The sequence below is a fragment of the Hypomesus nipponensis genome, chromosome 19 (genome assembly GCF_054491055.1).
Source record: "Hypomesus nipponensis isolate SF chromosome 19, ASM5449105v1, whole genome shotgun sequence".
In the NCBI taxonomy this organism is placed as follows: Eukaryota; Metazoa; Chordata; class Actinopteri; order Osmeriformes; family Osmeridae; genus Hypomesus; species Hypomesus nipponensis.
In genome coordinates, this window is record NC_140379.1 from 19797501 (window position 1) to 19812500 (window position 15000).

A 15000-nucleotide genomic window follows, 5' to 3' on the forward strand; every position below is an offset into this window, starting at 1 on the left:
ATGAGCAAAAGAGCATACAGCACCTGGTATTCCCAAGCGGTCTCCCATCCAAGTACTAACCAGGCCCGACCCTGCTTAGCTTCCGAGATCAGACGAGATCGGGCGTTGCCAGGCTGGTATGGCCGTACGAAATAAGTTGACAACCATAGGCTACTTATCCATATACAGATTTAGCAATTGACAATGCAAGGTGGTCTCTCTCTCTCTCTCTCTCTCGTGTCAAAATGAAAACAGCTTCCAGCCCCTTTCATGAAGGACTACTTGTGCATATTGCAAGATTTCAGTTTCTAAGTGAATGAGCAAAAGAGCATACAGCACCTGGTATTCCCAGGCGGTCTCCCATCCAAGTACTAACCAGGCCCGACCCTGCTTAGCTTCCGAGATCAGACGAGATCGGGCGTTGCCAGGCTGGTATGGCCGTACGAAATAAGTTGACAACCATAGGCTACTTATCCATATACAGATTTAGCAATTGACAATGCAAGGTGGTCTCTCTCTCTCTCTCTCTCTCTCTCTCGTGTCAAAATGAAAACAGCTTCCAGCCCCTTTCATGAAGGACTACTTGTGCATATTGCAAGATTTCAGTTTCTAAGTGAATGAGCAAAAGAGCATACAGCACCTGGTATTCCCAGGCGGTCTCCCATCCAAGTACTAACCAGGCCCGACCCTGCTTAGCTTCCGAGATCAGATGAGATCGGGCGTTGCCAGGCTGGTATGGCCGTACGAAATAAGTTGACAACCATAGGCTACTTATCCATATACAGATTTAGCAATTGACAATGCAAGGTGGTCTCTCTCTCTCTCTCGTGTCAAAATGAAAACAGCTTCCAGCCCCTTTCATGAAGGACTACTTGTGCATATTGCAAGATGTCAGTTTCTAAGTGAATGAGCAAAAGAGCATACAGCACCTGGTATTCCCAGGCGGTCTCCCATCCAAGTACTAACCAGGCCCGACCCTGCTTAGCTTCCGAGATCAGACGAGATCGGGCGTTGCCAGGCTGGTATGGCCGTACGAAATAAGTTGACAACCATAGGCTACTTATCCATATACAGATTTAGCAATTGACAATGCAAGGTGGTCTCTCTCTCTCTCTCTCTCGTGTCAAAATGAAAACAGCTTCCAGCCCCTTTCATGAAGGACTACTTGTGCATATTGCAAGATTTCAGTTTCTAAGTGAATGAGCAAAAGAGCATACAGCACCTGGTATTCCCAGGCGGTCTCCCATCCAAGTACTAACCAGGCCCGACCCTGCTTAGCTTCCGAGATCAGATGAGATCGGGCGTTGCCAGGCTGGTATGGCCGTACGAAATAAGTTGACAACCATAGGCTACTTATCCATATACAGATTTAGCAATTGACAATGCAAGGTGGTCTCTCTCTCTCTCTCGTGTCAAAATGAAAACAGCTTCCAGCCCCTTTCATGAAGGACTACTTGTGCATATTGCAAGATGTCAGTTTCTAAGTGAATGAGCAAAAGAGCATACAGCACCTGGTATTCCCAAGCGGTCTCCCATCCAAGTACTAACCAGGCCCGACCCTGCTTAGCTTCCGAGATCAGACGAGATCGGGCGTTGCCAGGCTGGTATGGCCGTACAAAATAAGTTGACAACCATAGGCTACTTATCCATATACAGATTTAGCAATTGACAATGCAAGGTGGTCTCTCTCTCTCTCTCTCTCGTGTCAAAATGAAAACAGCTTCCAGCCCCTTTCATGAAGGACTACTTGTGCATATTGCAAGATTTCAGTTTCTAAGTGAATGAGCAAAAGAGCATACAGCACCTGGTATTCCCAGGCGGTCTCCCATCCAAGTACTAACCAGGCCCGACCCTGCTTAGCTTCCGAGATCAGACGAGATTGGGCGTTGCCAGGCTGGTATGGCCGTACGAAATAAGTTGACAACCATAGGCTACTTATCCATATACAGATTTAGCAATTGACAATGCAAGGTGGTCTCTCTCTCTCTCTCTCTCTCTCTCGTGTCAAAATGAAAACAGCTTCCAGCCCCTTTCATGAAGGACTACTTGTGCATATTGCAAGATTTCAGTTTCTAAGTGAATGAGCAAAAGAGCATACAGCACCTGGTATTCCCAGGCGGTCTCCCATCCAAGTACTAACCAGGCCCGACCCTGCTTAGCTTCCGAGATCAGATGAGATCGGGCGTTGCCAGGCTGGTATGGCCGTACGAAATAAGTTGACAACCATAGGCTACTTATCCATATACAGATTTAGCAATTGACAATGCAAGGTGGTCTCTCTCTCTCTCTCGTGTCAAAATGAAAACAGCTTCCAGCCCCTTTCATGAAGGACTACTTGTGCATATTGCAAGATGTCAGTTTCTAAGTTAATGAGCAAAAGAGCATACAGCACCTGGTATTCCCAAGCGGTCTCCCATCCAAGTACTAACCAGGCCCGACCCTGCTTAGCTTCCGAGATCAGACGAGATCGGGCGTTGCCAGGCTGGTATGGCCGTACGAAATAAGTTGACAACCATAGGCTACTTATCCATATACAGATTTGGCAATTGACAATGCAAGGTGGTCTCTCTCTCTCTCTCTCTCTCTCTCTCGTGTCAAAATGAAAACAGCTTCCTGCCCCTTTCATGAAGGACTACTTGTGCATATTGCAAGATTTCAGTTTCTAAGTGAATAAACAAAAGAGCATACAGCACCTGGTATTCCCAGGCGGTCTCCCATCCAAGTACTAACCAGGCCCGACCCTGCTTAGCTTCCGAGATCAGACGAGATCGGGCGTTGCCAGGCTGGTATGGCCGTACGAAATAAGTTGACAACCATAGGCTACTTATCCATATACAGATTTGGCAATTGACAATGCAAGGTGGTCTCTCTCTCTCTCTCTCTCTCTCTCTCGTGTCAAAATGAAAACAGCTTCCTGCCCCTTTCATGAAGGACTACTTGTGCATATTGCAAGATTTCAGTTTCTAAGTGAATAAACAAAAGAGCATACAGCACCTGGTATTCCCAGGCGGTCTCCCATCCAAGTACTAACCAGGCCCGACCCTGCTTAGCTTCCGAGATCAGACGAGATCGGGCGTTGCCAGGCTGGTATGGCCGTACGAAATAAGTTGACAACCATAGGCTACTTATCCATATACAGATTTAGCAATTGACAATGCAAGGTGGTCTCTATCTCTCTCTCTCTCTCTTTCTCTCTCGTGTTAAAATGAAAACAGCTTCCAGCCCCTTTCATGAAGGACTACTTGTGCATATTGCAAGATTTCACTTTCTAAGTGAATGAGCAAAAGAGCATACAGCACCTGGTATACCCAGGCGGTCTCCTATCCAAGTACTAACCAGACCCGACCCTGCTTAGCTTCCGAGATCAGACGAGATTGGGCGTTGCCAGGCTGGTATGGCCGTACGAAATAAGTTGACAACCATAGGCTACTTATCCATATACAGATTTGGCAATTGACAATGCAAGGTGGTCTCTCTCTCTCTCTCTCTCTCTCTCTCTCGTGTCAAAATGAAAACAGCTTCCAGCCCCTTTCATGAAGGACTACTTGTGCATATTGCAAGATGTCAGTTTCTAAGTTAATGAGCAAAAGAGCATACAGCACCTGGTATTCCCAAGCGGTCTCCCATCCAAGTACTAACCAGGCCCGACACTGCTTAGCTTCCGAGATCAGACGAGATCGGGCATTGCCAGGCTGGTATGGCCGTACGAAATAAGTTGACAACCATAGGCTACTTATCCATATACAGATTTGGCAATTGACAATGCAAGGTGGTCTCTCTCTCTCTCTCTCTCTCTCTCTCTCTCTCTCTCGTGTCAAAATGAAAACAGCTTCCTGCCCCTTTCATGAAGGACTACTTGTGCATATTGCAAGATTTCAGTTTCTAAGTGAATAAACAAAAGAGCATACAGCACCTGGTATTCCCAGGCGGTCTCCCATCCAAGTACTAACCAGGCCCGACCCTGCTTAGCTTCCGAGATCAGACGAGATCGGGCGTTGCCAGGCTGGTATGGCCGTACGAAATAAGTTGACAACCATAGGCTACTTATCCATATACAGATTTGGCAATTGACAATGCAAGGTGGTCTCTCTCTCTCTCTCTCTCTCTCTCGTGTCAAAATGAAAACAGCTTCCAGCCCCTTTCATGAAGGACTACTTGTGCATATTGCAAGATTTCAGTTTCTAAGTGAATGAGCAAAAGAGCATACAGCACCTGGTATTCCCAGGCGGTCTCCCATCCAAGTACTAACCAGGCCCGACCCTGCTTAGCTTCCGAGATCAGACGAGATTGGGCGTTGCCAGGCTGGTATGGCCGTACGAAATAAGTTGACAACCATAGGCTACTTATCCATATACAGATTTAGCAATTGACAATGCAAGGTGGTCTCTCTCTCTCTCTCTCTCTCTCTCTCTCTCTCGTGTCAAAATGAAAACAGCTTCCAGCCCCTTTCATGAAGGACTACTTGTGCATATTGCAAGATGTCAGTTTCTAAGTTAATGAGCAAAAGAGCATACAGCACCTGGTATTCCCAAGCGGTCTCCCATCCAAGTACTAACCAGGCCCGACCCTGCTTAGCTTCCGAGATCAGACGAGATCGGGCGTTGCCAGGCTGGTATGGCCGTACGAAATAAGTTGACAACCATAGGCTACTTATCCATATACAGATTTAGCAATTGACAATGCAAGGTGGTCTCTCTCTCTCTCTCTCTCTCGTGTCAAAATGAAAACAGCTTCCAGCCCCTTTCATGAAGGACTACTTGTGCATATTGCAAGATTTCAGTTTCTAAGTGAATGAGCAAAAGAGCATACAGCACCTGGTATTCCCAGGCGGTCTCCCATCCAAGTACTAACCAGGCCCGACCCTGCTTAGCTTCCGAGATCAAACGAGATCGGGCGTTGCCAGGCTGGTATGGCCGTACGAAATAAGTTGACAACCATAGGCTACTTATCCATATACAGATTTGGCAATTGACAATGCAAGGTGGTCTCTCTCTCTCTCTCTCTCTCTCTCTCTCGTGTCAAAATGAAAACAGCTTCCTGCCCCTTTCATGAAGGACTACTTGTGCATATTGCAAGATTTCAGTTTCTAAGTGAATAAACAAAAGAGCATACAGCACCTGGTATTCCCAGGCGGTCTCCCATCCAAGTACTAACCAGGCCCGACCCTGCTTAGCTTCCGAGATCAGACGAGATCGGGCGTTGCCAGGCTGGTATGGCCGTACGAAATAAGTTGACAACCATAGGCTACTTATCCATATACAGATTTGGCAATTGACAATGCAAGGTGGTCTCTCTCTCTCTCTCTCTCTCTCTCTCGTGTCAAAATGAAAACAGCTTCCTGCCCCTTTCATGAAGGACTACTTGTGCATATTGCAAGATTTCAGTTTCTAAGTGAATAAACAAAAGAGCATACAGCACCTGGTATTCCCAGGCGGTCTCCCATCCAAGTACTAACCAGGCCCGACCCTGCTTAGCTTCCGAGATCAGACGAGATCGGGCGTTGCCAGGCTGGTATGGCCGTACGAAATAAGTTGACAACCATAGGCTACTTATCCATATACAGATTTAGCAATTGACAATGCAAGGTGGTCTCTATCTCTCTCTCTCTCTCTTTCTCTCTCGTGTTAAAATGAAAACAGCTTCCAGCCCCTTTCATGAAGGACTACTTGTGCATATTGCAAGATTTCACTTTCTAAGTGAATGAGCAAAAGAGCATACAGCACCTGGTATACCCAGGCGGTCTCCTATCCAAGTACTAACCAGACCCGACCCTGCTTAGCTTCCGAGATCAGACGAGATTGGGCGTTGCCAGGCTGGTATGGCCGTACGAAATAAGTTGACAACCATAGGCTACTTATCCATATACAGATTTGGCAATTGACAATGCAAGGTGGTCTCTCTCTCTCTCTCTCTCTCTCTCTCTCGTGTCAAAATGAAAACAGCTTCCAGCCCCTTTCATGAAGGACTACTTGTGCATATTGCAAGATTTCAGTTTCTAAGTGAATAAACAAAAGAGCATACAGCACCTGGTATTCCCAGGCGGTCTCCCATCCAAGTACTAACCAGGCCCGACCCTGCTTAGCTTCCGAGATCAGACGAGATCGGGCGTTGCCAGGCTGGTATGGCCGTACGAAATAAGTTGACAACCATAGGCTACTTATCCATATACAGATTTGGCAATTGACAATGCAAGGTGGTCTCTCTCTCTCTCTCTCTCTCTCTCGTGTCAAAATGAAAACAGCTTCCAGCCCCTTTCATGAAGGACTACTTGTGCATATTGCAAGATTTCAGTTTCTAAGTGAATGAGCAAAAGAGCATACAGCACCTGGTATTCCCAGGCGGTCTCCCATCCAAGTACTAACCAGGCCCGACCCTGCTTAGCTTCCGAGATCAGACGAGATTGGGCGTTGCCAGGCTGGTATGGCCGTACGAAATAAGTTGACAACCATAGGCTACTTATCCATATACAGATTTAGCAATTGACAATGCAAGGTGGTCTCTCTCTCTCTCTCTCTCTCTCTCTCTCTCTCTCTCGTGTCAAAATGAAAACAGCTTCCAGCCCCTTTCATGAAGGACTACTTGTGCATATTGCAAGATGTCAGTTTCTAAGTTAATGAGCAAAAGAGCATACAGCACCTGGTATTCCCAAGCGGTCTCCCATCCAAGTACTAACCAGGCCCGACCCTGCTTAGCTTCCGAGATCAGACGAGATCGGGCGTTGCCAGGCTGGTATGGCCGTACGAAATAAGTTGACAACCATAGGCTACTTATCCATATACAGATTTAGCAATTGACAATGCAAGGTGGTCTCTCTCTCTCTCTCTCTCTCGTGTCAAAATGAAAACAGCTTCCAGCCCCTTTCATGAAGGACTACTTGTGCATATTGCAAGATTTCAGTTTCTAAGTGAATGAGCAAAAGAGCATACAGCACCTGGTATTCCCAGGCGGTCTCCCATCCAAGTACTAACCAGGCCCGACCCTGCTTAGCTTCCGAGATCAGACGAGATCGGGCGTTGCCAGGCTGGTATGGCCGTACGAAATAAGTTGACAACCATAGGCTACTTATCCATATACAGATTTAGCAATTGACAATGCAAGGTGGTCTCTCTCTCTCTCTCTCTCTCTCTCTCGTGTCAAAATGAAAACAGCTTCCAGCCCCTTTCATGAAGGACTACTTGTGCATATTGCAAGATTTCAGTTTCTAAGTGAATGAGCAAAAGAGCATACAGCACCTGGTATTCCCAGGCGGTCTCCCATCCAAGTACTAACCAGGCCCGACCCTGCTTAGCTTCCGAGATCAGATGAGATCGGGCGTTGCCAGGCTGGTATGGCCGTACGAAATAAGTTGACAACCATAGGCTACTTATCCATATACAGATTTAGCAATTGACAATGCAAGGTGGTCTCTCTCTCTCTCTCGTGTCAAAATGAAAACAGCTTCCAGCCCCTTTCATGAAGGACTACTTGTGCATATTGCAAGATGTCAGTTTCTAAGTGAATGAGCAAAAGAGCATACAGCACCTGGTATTCCCAGGCGGTCTCCCATCCAAGTACTAACCAGGCCCGACCCTGCTTAGCTTCCGAGATCAGACGAGATCGGGCGTTGCCAGGCTGGTATGGCCGTACGAAATAAGTTGACAACCATAGGCTACTTATCCATATACAGATTTAGCAATTGACAATGCAAGGTGGTCTCTCTCTCTCTCTCTCTCGTGTCAAAATGAAAACAGCTTCCAGCCCCTTTCATGAAGGACTACTTGTGCATATTGCAAGATTTCAGTTTCTAAGTGAATGAGCAAAAGAGCATACAGCACCTGGTATTCCCAGGCGGTCTCCCATCCAAGTACTAACCAGGCCCGACCCTGCTTAGCTTCCGAGATCAGATGAGATCGGGCGTTGCCAGGCTGGTATGGCCGTACGAAATAAGTTGACAACCATAGGCTACTTATCCATATACAGATTTAGCAATTGACAATGCAAGGTGGTCTCTCTCTCTCTCTCTCTCGTGTCAAAATGAAAACAGCTTCCAGCCCCTTTCATGAAGGACTACTTGTGCATATTGCAAGATTTCAGTTTCTAAGTGAATGAGCAAAAGAGCATACAGCACCTGGTATTCCCAGGCGGTCTCCCATCCAAGTACTAACCAGGCCCGACCCTGCTTAGCTTCCGAGATCAGATGAGATCGGGCGTTGCCAGGCTGGTATGGCCGTACGAAATAAGTTGACAACCATAGGTTACTTATCCATATACAGATTTAGCAATTGACAATGCAAGGTGGTCTCTCTCTCTCTCTCGTGTCAAAATGAAAACAGCTTCCAGCCCCTTTCATGAAGGACTACTTGTGCATATTGCAAGATGTCAGTTTCTAAGTGAATGAGCAAAAGAGCATACAGCACCTGGTATTCCCAAGCGGTCTCCCATCCAAGTACTAACCAGGCCCGACCCTGCTTAGCTTCCGAGATCAGACGAGATCGGGCGTTGCCAGGCTGGTATGGCCGTACAAAATAAGTTGACAACCATAGGCTACTTATCCATATACAGATTTAGCAATTGACAATGCAAGGTGGTCTCTCTCTCTCTCTCTCTCGTGTCAAAATGAAATCAGCTTCCAGCCCCTTTCATGAAGGACTACTTGTGCATATTGCAAGATTTCAGTTTCTAAGTGAATGAGCAAAAGAGCATACAGCACCTGGTATTCCCAGGCGGTCTCCCATCCAAGTACTAACCAGGCCCGACCCTGCTTAGCTTCCGAGATCAGACGAGATTGGGCGTTGCCAGGCTGGTATGGCCGTACGAAATAAGTTGACAACCATAGGCTACTTATCCATATACAGATTTAGCAATTGACAATGCAAGGTGGTCTCTCTCTCTCTCTCTCTCTCTCTCTCTCGTGTCAAAATGAAAACAGCTTCCAGCCCCTTTCATGAAGGACTACTTGTGCATATTGCAAGATTTCAGTTTCTAAGTGAATGAACAAAAGAGCATACAGCACCTGGTATTCCCAGGCGGTCTCCCATCCAAGTACTAACCAGGCCCGACCCTGCTTAGCTTCCGAGATCAGACGAGATCGGGCGTTGCCAGGCTGGTATGGCCGTACGAAATAAGTTGACAACCATAGGCTACTTATCCATATACAGATTTGGCAATTGACAATGCAAGGTGGTCTCTCTCTCTCTCTCTCTCTCTCTCTCTCGTGTCAAAATGAAAACAGCTTCCTGCCCCTTTCATGAAGGACTACTTGTGCATATTGCAAGATTTCAGTTTCTAAGTGAATAAACAAAAGAGCATACAGCACCTGGTATTCCCAGGCGGTCTCCCATCCAAGTACTAACCAGGCCCGACCCTGCTTAGCTTCCGAGATCAGACGAGATCGGGCGTTGCCAGGCTGGTATGGCCGTACGAAATAAGTTGACAACCATAGGCTACTTATCCATATACAGATTTAGCAATTGACAATGCAAGGTGGTCTCTATCTCTCTCTCTCTCTCTTTCTCTCTCGTGTTAAAATGAAAACAGCTTCCAGCCCCTTTCATGAAGGACTACTTGTGCATATTGCAAGATTTCAGTTTCTAAGTGAATGAGCAAAAGAGCATACAGCACCTGGTATACCCAGGCGGTCTCCTATCCAAGTACTAACCAGACCCGACCCTGCTTAGCTTCCGAGATCAGACGAGATTGGGCGTTGCCAGGCTGGTATGGCCGTACGAAATAAGTTGACAACCATAGGCTACTTATCCATATACAGATTTGGCAATTGACAATGCAAGGTGGTCTCTCTCTCTCTCTCTCTCTCTCTCTCTCGTGTCAAAATGAAAACAGCTTCCAGCCCCTTTCATGAAGGACTACTTGTGCATATTGCAAGATGTCAGTTTCTAAGTTAATGAGCAAAAGAGCATACAGCACCTGGTATTCCCAAGCGGTCTCCCATCCAAGTACTAACCAGGCCCGACACTGCTTAGCTTCCGAGATCAGACGAGATCAGGCGTTGCCAGGCTGGTATGGCCGTACGAAATAAGTTGACAACCATAGGCTACTTATCCATATACAGATTTGGCAATTGACAATGCAAGGTGGTCTCTCTCTCTCTCTCTCTCTCTCTCTCTCTCTCGTGTCAAAATGAAAACAGCTTCCTGCCCCTTTCATGAAGGACTACTTGTGCATATTGCAAGATTTCAGTTTCTAAGTGAATAAACAAAAGAGCATACAGCACCTGGTATTCCCAGGCGGTCTCCCATCCAAGTACTAACCAGGCCCGACCCTGCTTAGCTTCCGAGATCAGACGAGATCGGGCGTTGCCAGGCTGGTATGGCCGTACGAAATAAGTTGACAACCATAGGCTACTTATCCATATACAGATTTGGCAATTGACAATGCAAGGTGGTCTCTCTCTCTCTCTCTCTCTCTCTCGTGTCAAAATGAAAACAGCTTCCAGCCCCTTTCATGAAGGACTACTTGTGCATATTGCAAGATTTCAGTTTCTAAGTGAATGAGCAAAAGAGCATACAGCACCTGGTATTCCCAGGCGGTCTCCCATCCAAGTACTAACCAGGCCCGACCCTGCTTAGCTTCCGAGATCAGACGAGATTGGGCGTTGCCAGGCTGGTATGGCCGTACGAAATAAGTTGACAACCATAGGCTACTTATCCATATACAGATTTAGCAATTGACAATGCAAGGTGGTCTCTCTCTCTCTCTCTCTCTCTCTCTCTCGTGTCAAAATGAAAACAGCTTCCAGCCCCTTTCATGAAGGACTACTTGTGCATATTGCAAGATTTCAGTTTCTAAGTGAATGAGCAAAAGAGCATACAGCACCTGGTATTCCCAGGCGGTCTCCCATCCAAGTACTAACCAGGCCCGACCCTGCTTAGCTTCCGAGATCAGATGAGATCGGGCGTTGCCAGGCTGGTATGGCCGTACGAAATAAGTTGACAACCATAGGCTACTTATCCATATACAGATTTAGCAATTGACAATGCAAGGTGGTCTCTCTCTCTCTCTCGTGTCAAAATGAAAACAGCTTCCAGCCCCTTTCATGAAGGACTACTTGTGCATATTGCAAGATGTCAGTTTCTAAGTGAATGAGCAAAAGAGCATACAGCACCTGGTATTCCCAGGCGGTCTCCCATCCAAGTACTAACCAGGCCCGACCCTGCTTAGCTTCCGAGATCAGACGAGATCGGGCGTTGCCAGGCTGGTATGGCCGTACGAAATAAGTTGACAACCATAGGCTACTTATCCATATACAGATTTAGCAATTGACAATGCAAGGTGGTCTCTCTCTCTCTCTCTCTCGTGTCAAAATGAAAACAGCTTCCAGCCCCTTTCATGAAGGACTACTTGTGCATATTGCAAGATTTCAGTTTCTAAGTGAATGAGCAAAAGAGCATACAGCACCTGGTATTCCCAGGCGGTCTCCCATCCAAGTACTAACCAGGCCCGACCCTGCTTAGCTTCCGAGATCAGATGAGATCGGGCGTTGCCAGGCTGGTATGGCCGTACGAAATAAGTTGACAACCATAGGCTACTTATCCATATACAGATTTAGCAATTGACAATGCAAGGTGGTCTCTCTCTCTCTCTCTCTCGTGTCAAAATGAAAACAGCTTCCAGCCCCTTTCATGAAGGACTACTTGTGCATATTGCAAGATTTCAGTTTCTAAGTGAATGAGCAAAAGAGCATACAGCACCTGGTATTCCCAGGCGGTCTCCCATCCAAGTACTAACCAGGCCCGACCCTGCTTAGCTTCCGAGATCAGATGAGATCGGGCGTTGCCAGGCTGGTATGGCCGTACGAAATAAGTTGACAACCATAGGTTACTTATCCATATACAGATTTAGCAATTGACAATGCAAGGTGGTCTCTCTCTCTCTCTCGTGTCAAAATGAAAACAGCTTCCAGCCCCTTTCATGAAGGACTACTTGTGCATATTGCAAGATGTCAGTTTCTAAGTGAATGAGCAAAAGAGCATACAGCACCTGGTATTCCCAAGCGGTCTCCCATCCAAGTACTAACCAGGCCCGACCCTGCTTAGCTTCCGAGGTCAGACGAGATCGGGCGTTGCCAGGCTGGTATGGCCGTACAAAATAAGTTGACAACCATAGGCTACTTATCCATATACAGATTTAGCAATTGACAATGCAAGGTGGTCTCTCTCTCTCTCTCTCTCGTGTCAAAATGAAAACAGCTTCCAGCCCCTTTCATGAAGGACTACTTGTGCATATTGCAAGATTTCAGTTTCTAAGTGAATGAGCAAAAGAGCATACAGCACCTGGTATTCCCAGGCGGTCTCCCATCCAAGTACTAACCAGGCCCGACCCTGCTTAGCTTCCGAGATCAGACGAGATTGGGCGTTGCCAGGCTGGTATGGCCGTACGAAATAAGTTGACAACCATAGGCTACTTATCCATATACAGATTTAGCAATTGACAATGCAAGGTGGTCTCTCTCTCTCTCTCTCTCTCTCTCTCTCGTGTCAAAATGAAAACAGCTTCCAGCCCCTTTCATGAAGGACTACTTGTGCATATTGCAAGATTTCAGTTTCTAAGTGAATGAGCAAAAGAGCATACAGCACCTGGTATTCCCAGGCGGTCTCCCATCCAAGTACTAACCAGGCCCGACCCTGCTTAGCTTCCGAGATCAGATGAGATCGGGCGTTGCCAGGCTGGTATGGCCGTACGAAATAAGTTGACAACCATAGGCTACTTATCCATATACAGATTTAGCAATTGACAATGCAAGGTGGTCTCTCTCTCTCTCTCGTGTCAAAATGAAAACAGCTTCCAGCCCCTTTCATGAAGGACTACTTGTGCATATTGCAAGATGTCAGTTTCTAAGTTAATGAGCAAAAGAGCATACAGCACCTGGTATTCCCAAGCGGTCTCCCATCCAAGTACTAACCAGGCCCGACCCTGCTTAGCTTCCGAGATCAGACGAGATCGGGCGTTGCCAGGCTGGTATGGCCGTACGAAATAAGTTGACAACCATAGGCTACTTATCCATATACAGATTTGGCAATTGACAATGCAAGGTGGTCTCTCTCTCTCTCTCTCTCTCTCTCTCTCGTGTCAAAATGAAAACAGCTTCCTGCCCCTTTCATGAAGGACTACTTGTGCATATTGCAAGATTTCAGTTTTCTAAGTGAATAAACAAAAGAGCATACAGCACCTGGTATTCCCAGGCGGTCTCCCATCCAAGTACTAACCAGGCCCGACCCTGCTTAGCTTCCGAGATCAGACGAGATCGGGCGTTGCCAGGCTGGTATGGCCGTACGAAATAAGTTGACAACCATAGGCTACTTATCCATATACAGATTTGGCAATTGACAATGCAAGGTGGTCTCTCTCTCTCTCTCTCTCTCTCTCTCTCGTGTCAAAATGAAAACAGCTTCCTGCCCCTTTCATGAAGGACTACTTGTGCATATTGCAAGATTTCAGTTTCTAAGTGAATAAACAAAAGAGCATACAGCACCTGGTATTCCCAGGCGGTCTCCCATCCAAGTACTAACCAGGCCCGACCCTGCTTAGCTTCCGAGATCAGACGAGATCGGGCGTTGCCAGGCTGGTATGGCCGTACGAAATAAGTTGACAACCATAGGCTACTTATCCATATACAGATTTAGCAATTGACAATGCAAGGTGGTCTCTATCTCTCTCTCTCTCTCTTTCTCTCTCGTGTTAAAATGAAAACAGCTTCCAGCCCCTTTCATGAAGGACTACTTGTGCATATTGCAAGATTTCAGTTTCTAAGTGAATGAGCAAAAGAGCATACAGCACCTGGTATACCCAGGCGGTCTCCTATCCAAGTACTAACCAGACCCGACCCTGCTTAGCTTCCGAGATCAGACGAGATTGGGCGTTGCCAGGCTGGTATGGCCGTACGAAATAAGTTGACAACCATAGGCTACTTATCCATATACAGATTTGGCAATTGACAATGCAAGGTGGTCTCTCTCTCTCTCTCTCTCTCTCTCTCTCGTGTCAAAATGAAAACAGCTTCCAGCCCCTTTCATGAAGGACTACTTGTGCATATTGCAAGATGTCAGTTTCTAAGTTAATGAGCAAAAGAGCATACAGCACCTGGTATTCCCAAGCGGTCTCCCATCCAAGTACTAACCAGGCCCGACACTGCTTAGCTTCCGAGATCAGACGAGATCGGGCGTTGCCAGGCTGGTATGGCCGTACGAAATAAGTTGACAACCATAGGCTACTTATCCATATACAGATTTGGCAATTGACAATGCAAGGTGGTCTCTCTCTCTCTCTCTCTCTCTCTCTCTCTCTCTCTCGTGTCAAAATGAAAACAGCTTCCTGCCCCTTTCATGAAGGACTACTTGTGCATATTGCAAGATTTCAGTTTCTAAGTGAATAAACAAAAGAGCATACAGCACCTGGTATTCCCAGGCGGTCTCCCATCCAAGTACTAACCAGGCCCGACCCTGCTTAGCTTCCGAGATCAGACGAGATCGGGCGTTGCCAGGCTGGTATGGCCGTACGAAATAAGTTGACAACCATAGGCTACTTATCCATATACAGATTTGGCAATTGACAATGCAAGGTGGTCTCTCTCTCTCTCTCTCTCTCTCTCGTGTCAAAATGAAAACAGCTTCCAGCCCCTTTCATGAAGGACTACTTGTGCATATTGCAAGATTTCAGTTTCTAAGTGAATGAGCAAAAGAGCATACAGCACCTGGTATTCCCAGGCGGTCTCCCATCCAAGTACTAACCAGGCCCGACCCTGCTTAGCTTCCGAGATCAGACGAGATTGGGCGTTGCCAGGCTGGTATGGCCGTACGAAATAAGTTGACAACCATAGGCTACTTATCCATATACAGATTTAGCAATTGACAATGCAAGGTGGTCTCTCTCTCTCTCTCTCTCTCTCTCTCTCTCTCGTGTCAAAATGAAAACAGCTTCCAGCCCCTTTCATGAAGGACTACTTGTGCATATTGCAAGATTTCAGTTTCTAAGTGAATGAGCAAAAGAGCATACAGCACCTGGTATTCCCAGGCGGTCTCCCATCCA

The 15000-nt window shown here is 46.8% G+C and overlaps 38 non-coding genes and 13 pseudogenes across 38 annotated transcripts in view; all 51 read right to left on the reverse strand.

The window, feature by feature from the left end:
- Window positions 1-11: 11 nt before the first annotated feature.
- Window positions 12-130, reverse strand: LOC146247938 (5S ribosomal RNA). Its single transcript, XR_014732996.1, has one exon. It is a non-coding gene; the product is annotated as a 5S ribosomal RNA (ribosomal RNA).
- Window positions 131-306: 176 nt separating this feature from the next.
- On the reverse strand, window positions 307-425 carry LOC146247939 (5S ribosomal RNA). Its single transcript, XR_014734363.1, has one exon. It is a non-coding gene; the product is annotated as a 5S ribosomal RNA (ribosomal RNA).
- A 182-nt stretch (window positions 426-607) lies between these two features.
- On the reverse strand, window positions 608-726 carry LOC146247940 (5S ribosomal RNA). Its single transcript, XR_014734229.1, has one exon. It is a non-coding gene; the product is annotated as a 5S ribosomal RNA (ribosomal RNA).
- A 170-nt stretch (window positions 727-896) lies between these two features.
- LOC146247941 (5S ribosomal RNA) lies at window positions 897-1015 on the reverse strand. Its single transcript, XR_014734364.1, has one exon. It is a non-coding gene; the product is annotated as a 5S ribosomal RNA (ribosomal RNA).
- A 174-nt stretch (window positions 1016-1189) lies between these two features.
- Window positions 1190-1308, reverse strand: LOC146247942 (5S ribosomal RNA). The gene has a single exon (XR_014734240.1). It is a non-coding gene; the product is annotated as a 5S ribosomal RNA (ribosomal RNA).
- A 170-nt stretch (window positions 1309-1478) lies between these two features.
- On the reverse strand, window positions 1479-1597 carry LOC146247943 (5S ribosomal RNA). The gene has a single exon (XR_014733459.1). It is a non-coding gene; the product is annotated as a 5S ribosomal RNA (ribosomal RNA).
- Window positions 1598-1771: 174 nt separating this feature from the next.
- LOC146247944 (5S ribosomal RNA) lies at window positions 1772-1890 on the reverse strand (annotated as a pseudogene).
- A 180-nt stretch (window positions 1891-2070) lies between these two features.
- On the reverse strand, window positions 2071-2189 carry LOC146247945 (5S ribosomal RNA). The gene has a single exon (XR_014734255.1). It is a non-coding gene; the product is annotated as a 5S ribosomal RNA (ribosomal RNA).
- Window positions 2190-2359: 170 nt separating this feature from the next.
- Window positions 2360-2478, reverse strand: LOC146247946 (5S ribosomal RNA). The gene has a single exon (XR_014732997.1). It is a non-coding gene; the product is annotated as a 5S ribosomal RNA (ribosomal RNA).
- Window positions 2479-2660: 182 nt separating this feature from the next.
- LOC146247947 (5S ribosomal RNA) lies at window positions 2661-2779 on the reverse strand. The gene has a single exon (XR_014734365.1). It is a non-coding gene; the product is annotated as a 5S ribosomal RNA (ribosomal RNA).
- Window positions 2780-2961: 182 nt separating this feature from the next.
- LOC146247948 (5S ribosomal RNA) lies at window positions 2962-3080 on the reverse strand. Its single transcript, XR_014734366.1, has one exon. It is a non-coding gene; the product is annotated as a 5S ribosomal RNA (ribosomal RNA).
- Window positions 3081-3266: 186 nt separating this feature from the next.
- LOC146247949 (5S ribosomal RNA) lies at window positions 3267-3385 on the reverse strand (annotated as a pseudogene).
- A 184-nt stretch (window positions 3386-3569) lies between these two features.
- On the reverse strand, window positions 3570-3688 carry LOC146247950 (5S ribosomal RNA; annotated as a pseudogene).
- Window positions 3689-3880: 192 nt separating this feature from the next.
- Window positions 3881-3999, reverse strand: LOC146247951 (5S ribosomal RNA). The gene has a single exon (XR_014734367.1). It is a non-coding gene; the product is annotated as a 5S ribosomal RNA (ribosomal RNA).
- Window positions 4000-4179: 180 nt separating this feature from the next.
- On the reverse strand, window positions 4180-4298 carry LOC146247952 (5S ribosomal RNA; annotated as a pseudogene).
- A 188-nt stretch (window positions 4299-4486) lies between these two features.
- LOC146247953 (5S ribosomal RNA) lies at window positions 4487-4605 on the reverse strand. Its single transcript, XR_014732998.1, has one exon. It is a non-coding gene; the product is annotated as a 5S ribosomal RNA (ribosomal RNA).
- A 176-nt stretch (window positions 4606-4781) lies between these two features.
- Window positions 4782-4900, reverse strand: LOC146247954 (5S ribosomal RNA). Its single transcript, XR_014733108.1, has one exon. It is a non-coding gene; the product is annotated as a 5S ribosomal RNA (ribosomal RNA).
- A 184-nt stretch (window positions 4901-5084) lies between these two features.
- LOC146247955 (5S ribosomal RNA) lies at window positions 5085-5203 on the reverse strand. Its single transcript, XR_014734368.1, has one exon. It is a non-coding gene; the product is annotated as a 5S ribosomal RNA (ribosomal RNA).
- Window positions 5204-5385: 182 nt separating this feature from the next.
- On the reverse strand, window positions 5386-5504 carry LOC146247956 (5S ribosomal RNA). The gene has a single exon (XR_014734369.1). It is a non-coding gene; the product is annotated as a 5S ribosomal RNA (ribosomal RNA).
- Window positions 5505-5690: 186 nt separating this feature from the next.
- LOC146247957 (5S ribosomal RNA) lies at window positions 5691-5809 on the reverse strand (annotated as a pseudogene).
- Window positions 5810-5993: 184 nt separating this feature from the next.
- Window positions 5994-6112, reverse strand: LOC146247958 (5S ribosomal RNA). The gene has a single exon (XR_014734370.1). It is a non-coding gene; the product is annotated as a 5S ribosomal RNA (ribosomal RNA).
- Window positions 6113-6292: 180 nt separating this feature from the next.
- Window positions 6293-6411, reverse strand: LOC146247959 (5S ribosomal RNA; annotated as a pseudogene).
- Window positions 6412-6603: 192 nt separating this feature from the next.
- Window positions 6604-6722, reverse strand: LOC146247960 (5S ribosomal RNA). Its single transcript, XR_014732999.1, has one exon. It is a non-coding gene; the product is annotated as a 5S ribosomal RNA (ribosomal RNA).
- A 176-nt stretch (window positions 6723-6898) lies between these two features.
- Window positions 6899-7017, reverse strand: LOC146247961 (5S ribosomal RNA). Its single transcript, XR_014734371.1, has one exon. It is a non-coding gene; the product is annotated as a 5S ribosomal RNA (ribosomal RNA).
- Window positions 7018-7199: 182 nt separating this feature from the next.
- LOC146247962 (5S ribosomal RNA) lies at window positions 7200-7318 on the reverse strand. The gene has a single exon (XR_014734343.1). It is a non-coding gene; the product is annotated as a 5S ribosomal RNA (ribosomal RNA).
- A 170-nt stretch (window positions 7319-7488) lies between these two features.
- Window positions 7489-7607, reverse strand: LOC146247963 (5S ribosomal RNA). Its single transcript, XR_014734372.1, has one exon. It is a non-coding gene; the product is annotated as a 5S ribosomal RNA (ribosomal RNA).
- A 174-nt stretch (window positions 7608-7781) lies between these two features.
- Window positions 7782-7900, reverse strand: LOC146247964 (5S ribosomal RNA). The gene has a single exon (XR_014734362.1). It is a non-coding gene; the product is annotated as a 5S ribosomal RNA (ribosomal RNA).
- A 174-nt stretch (window positions 7901-8074) lies between these two features.
- Window positions 8075-8193, reverse strand: LOC146247965 (5S ribosomal RNA). The gene has a single exon (XR_014734373.1). It is a non-coding gene; the product is annotated as a 5S ribosomal RNA (ribosomal RNA).
- A 170-nt stretch (window positions 8194-8363) lies between these two features.
- LOC146247966 (5S ribosomal RNA) lies at window positions 8364-8482 on the reverse strand. Its single transcript, XR_014733460.1, has one exon. It is a non-coding gene; the product is annotated as a 5S ribosomal RNA (ribosomal RNA).
- Window positions 8483-8656: 174 nt separating this feature from the next.
- Window positions 8657-8775, reverse strand: LOC146247967 (5S ribosomal RNA; annotated as a pseudogene).
- Window positions 8776-8959: 184 nt separating this feature from the next.
- Window positions 8960-9078, reverse strand: LOC146247968 (5S ribosomal RNA). Its single transcript, XR_014734374.1, has one exon. It is a non-coding gene; the product is annotated as a 5S ribosomal RNA (ribosomal RNA).
- Window positions 9079-9262: 184 nt separating this feature from the next.
- Window positions 9263-9381, reverse strand: LOC146247969 (5S ribosomal RNA). The gene has a single exon (XR_014734375.1). It is a non-coding gene; the product is annotated as a 5S ribosomal RNA (ribosomal RNA).
- A 186-nt stretch (window positions 9382-9567) lies between these two features.
- Window positions 9568-9686, reverse strand: LOC146247970 (5S ribosomal RNA; annotated as a pseudogene).
- A 184-nt stretch (window positions 9687-9870) lies between these two features.
- LOC146247971 (5S ribosomal RNA) lies at window positions 9871-9989 on the reverse strand (annotated as a pseudogene).
- Window positions 9990-10177: 188 nt separating this feature from the next.
- On the reverse strand, window positions 10178-10296 carry LOC146247972 (5S ribosomal RNA). The gene has a single exon (XR_014734376.1). It is a non-coding gene; the product is annotated as a 5S ribosomal RNA (ribosomal RNA).
- A 180-nt stretch (window positions 10297-10476) lies between these two features.
- Window positions 10477-10595, reverse strand: LOC146247973 (5S ribosomal RNA; annotated as a pseudogene).
- Window positions 10596-10779: 184 nt separating this feature from the next.
- On the reverse strand, window positions 10780-10898 carry LOC146247974 (5S ribosomal RNA). Its single transcript, XR_014734384.1, has one exon. It is a non-coding gene; the product is annotated as a 5S ribosomal RNA (ribosomal RNA).
- A 170-nt stretch (window positions 10899-11068) lies between these two features.
- LOC146247975 (5S ribosomal RNA) lies at window positions 11069-11187 on the reverse strand. Its single transcript, XR_014734377.1, has one exon. It is a non-coding gene; the product is annotated as a 5S ribosomal RNA (ribosomal RNA).
- A 174-nt stretch (window positions 11188-11361) lies between these two features.
- Window positions 11362-11480, reverse strand: LOC146247976 (5S ribosomal RNA). Its single transcript, XR_014734396.1, has one exon. It is a non-coding gene; the product is annotated as a 5S ribosomal RNA (ribosomal RNA).
- A 174-nt stretch (window positions 11481-11654) lies between these two features.
- Window positions 11655-11773, reverse strand: LOC146247977 (5S ribosomal RNA). Its single transcript, XR_014734408.1, has one exon. It is a non-coding gene; the product is annotated as a 5S ribosomal RNA (ribosomal RNA).
- A 170-nt stretch (window positions 11774-11943) lies between these two features.
- Window positions 11944-12062, reverse strand: LOC146247978 (5S ribosomal RNA). The gene has a single exon (XR_014733832.1). It is a non-coding gene; the product is annotated as a 5S ribosomal RNA (ribosomal RNA).
- Window positions 12063-12236: 174 nt separating this feature from the next.
- Window positions 12237-12355, reverse strand: LOC146247979 (5S ribosomal RNA; annotated as a pseudogene).
- A 184-nt stretch (window positions 12356-12539) lies between these two features.
- On the reverse strand, window positions 12540-12658 carry LOC146247980 (5S ribosomal RNA). Its single transcript, XR_014734419.1, has one exon. It is a non-coding gene; the product is annotated as a 5S ribosomal RNA (ribosomal RNA).
- Window positions 12659-12828: 170 nt separating this feature from the next.
- Window positions 12829-12947, reverse strand: LOC146247981 (5S ribosomal RNA). The gene has a single exon (XR_014733000.1). It is a non-coding gene; the product is annotated as a 5S ribosomal RNA (ribosomal RNA).
- A 185-nt stretch (window positions 12948-13132) lies between these two features.
- On the reverse strand, window positions 13133-13251 carry LOC146247982 (5S ribosomal RNA). Its single transcript, XR_014734378.1, has one exon. It is a non-coding gene; the product is annotated as a 5S ribosomal RNA (ribosomal RNA).
- Window positions 13252-13435: 184 nt separating this feature from the next.
- LOC146247983 (5S ribosomal RNA) lies at window positions 13436-13554 on the reverse strand. Its single transcript, XR_014734379.1, has one exon. It is a non-coding gene; the product is annotated as a 5S ribosomal RNA (ribosomal RNA).
- A 186-nt stretch (window positions 13555-13740) lies between these two features.
- LOC146247984 (5S ribosomal RNA) lies at window positions 13741-13859 on the reverse strand (annotated as a pseudogene).
- A 184-nt stretch (window positions 13860-14043) lies between these two features.
- Window positions 14044-14162, reverse strand: LOC146247985 (5S ribosomal RNA). The gene has a single exon (XR_014734012.1). It is a non-coding gene; the product is annotated as a 5S ribosomal RNA (ribosomal RNA).
- A 192-nt stretch (window positions 14163-14354) lies between these two features.
- On the reverse strand, window positions 14355-14473 carry LOC146247986 (5S ribosomal RNA). The gene has a single exon (XR_014734380.1). It is a non-coding gene; the product is annotated as a 5S ribosomal RNA (ribosomal RNA).
- A 180-nt stretch (window positions 14474-14653) lies between these two features.
- On the reverse strand, window positions 14654-14772 carry LOC146247987 (5S ribosomal RNA; annotated as a pseudogene).
- Window positions 14773-14960: 188 nt separating this feature from the next.
- The window catches only part of LOC146247988 (5S ribosomal RNA), a 119-nt gene continuing 79 nt past the window's right edge, over window positions 14961-15000 (reverse strand). The window contains exon 1 of the ribosomal RNA XR_014734430.1: window positions 14961-15000. This exon is cut by the window's right edge and continues 79 nt beyond it. This is a non-coding gene — a ribosomal RNA (5S ribosomal RNA).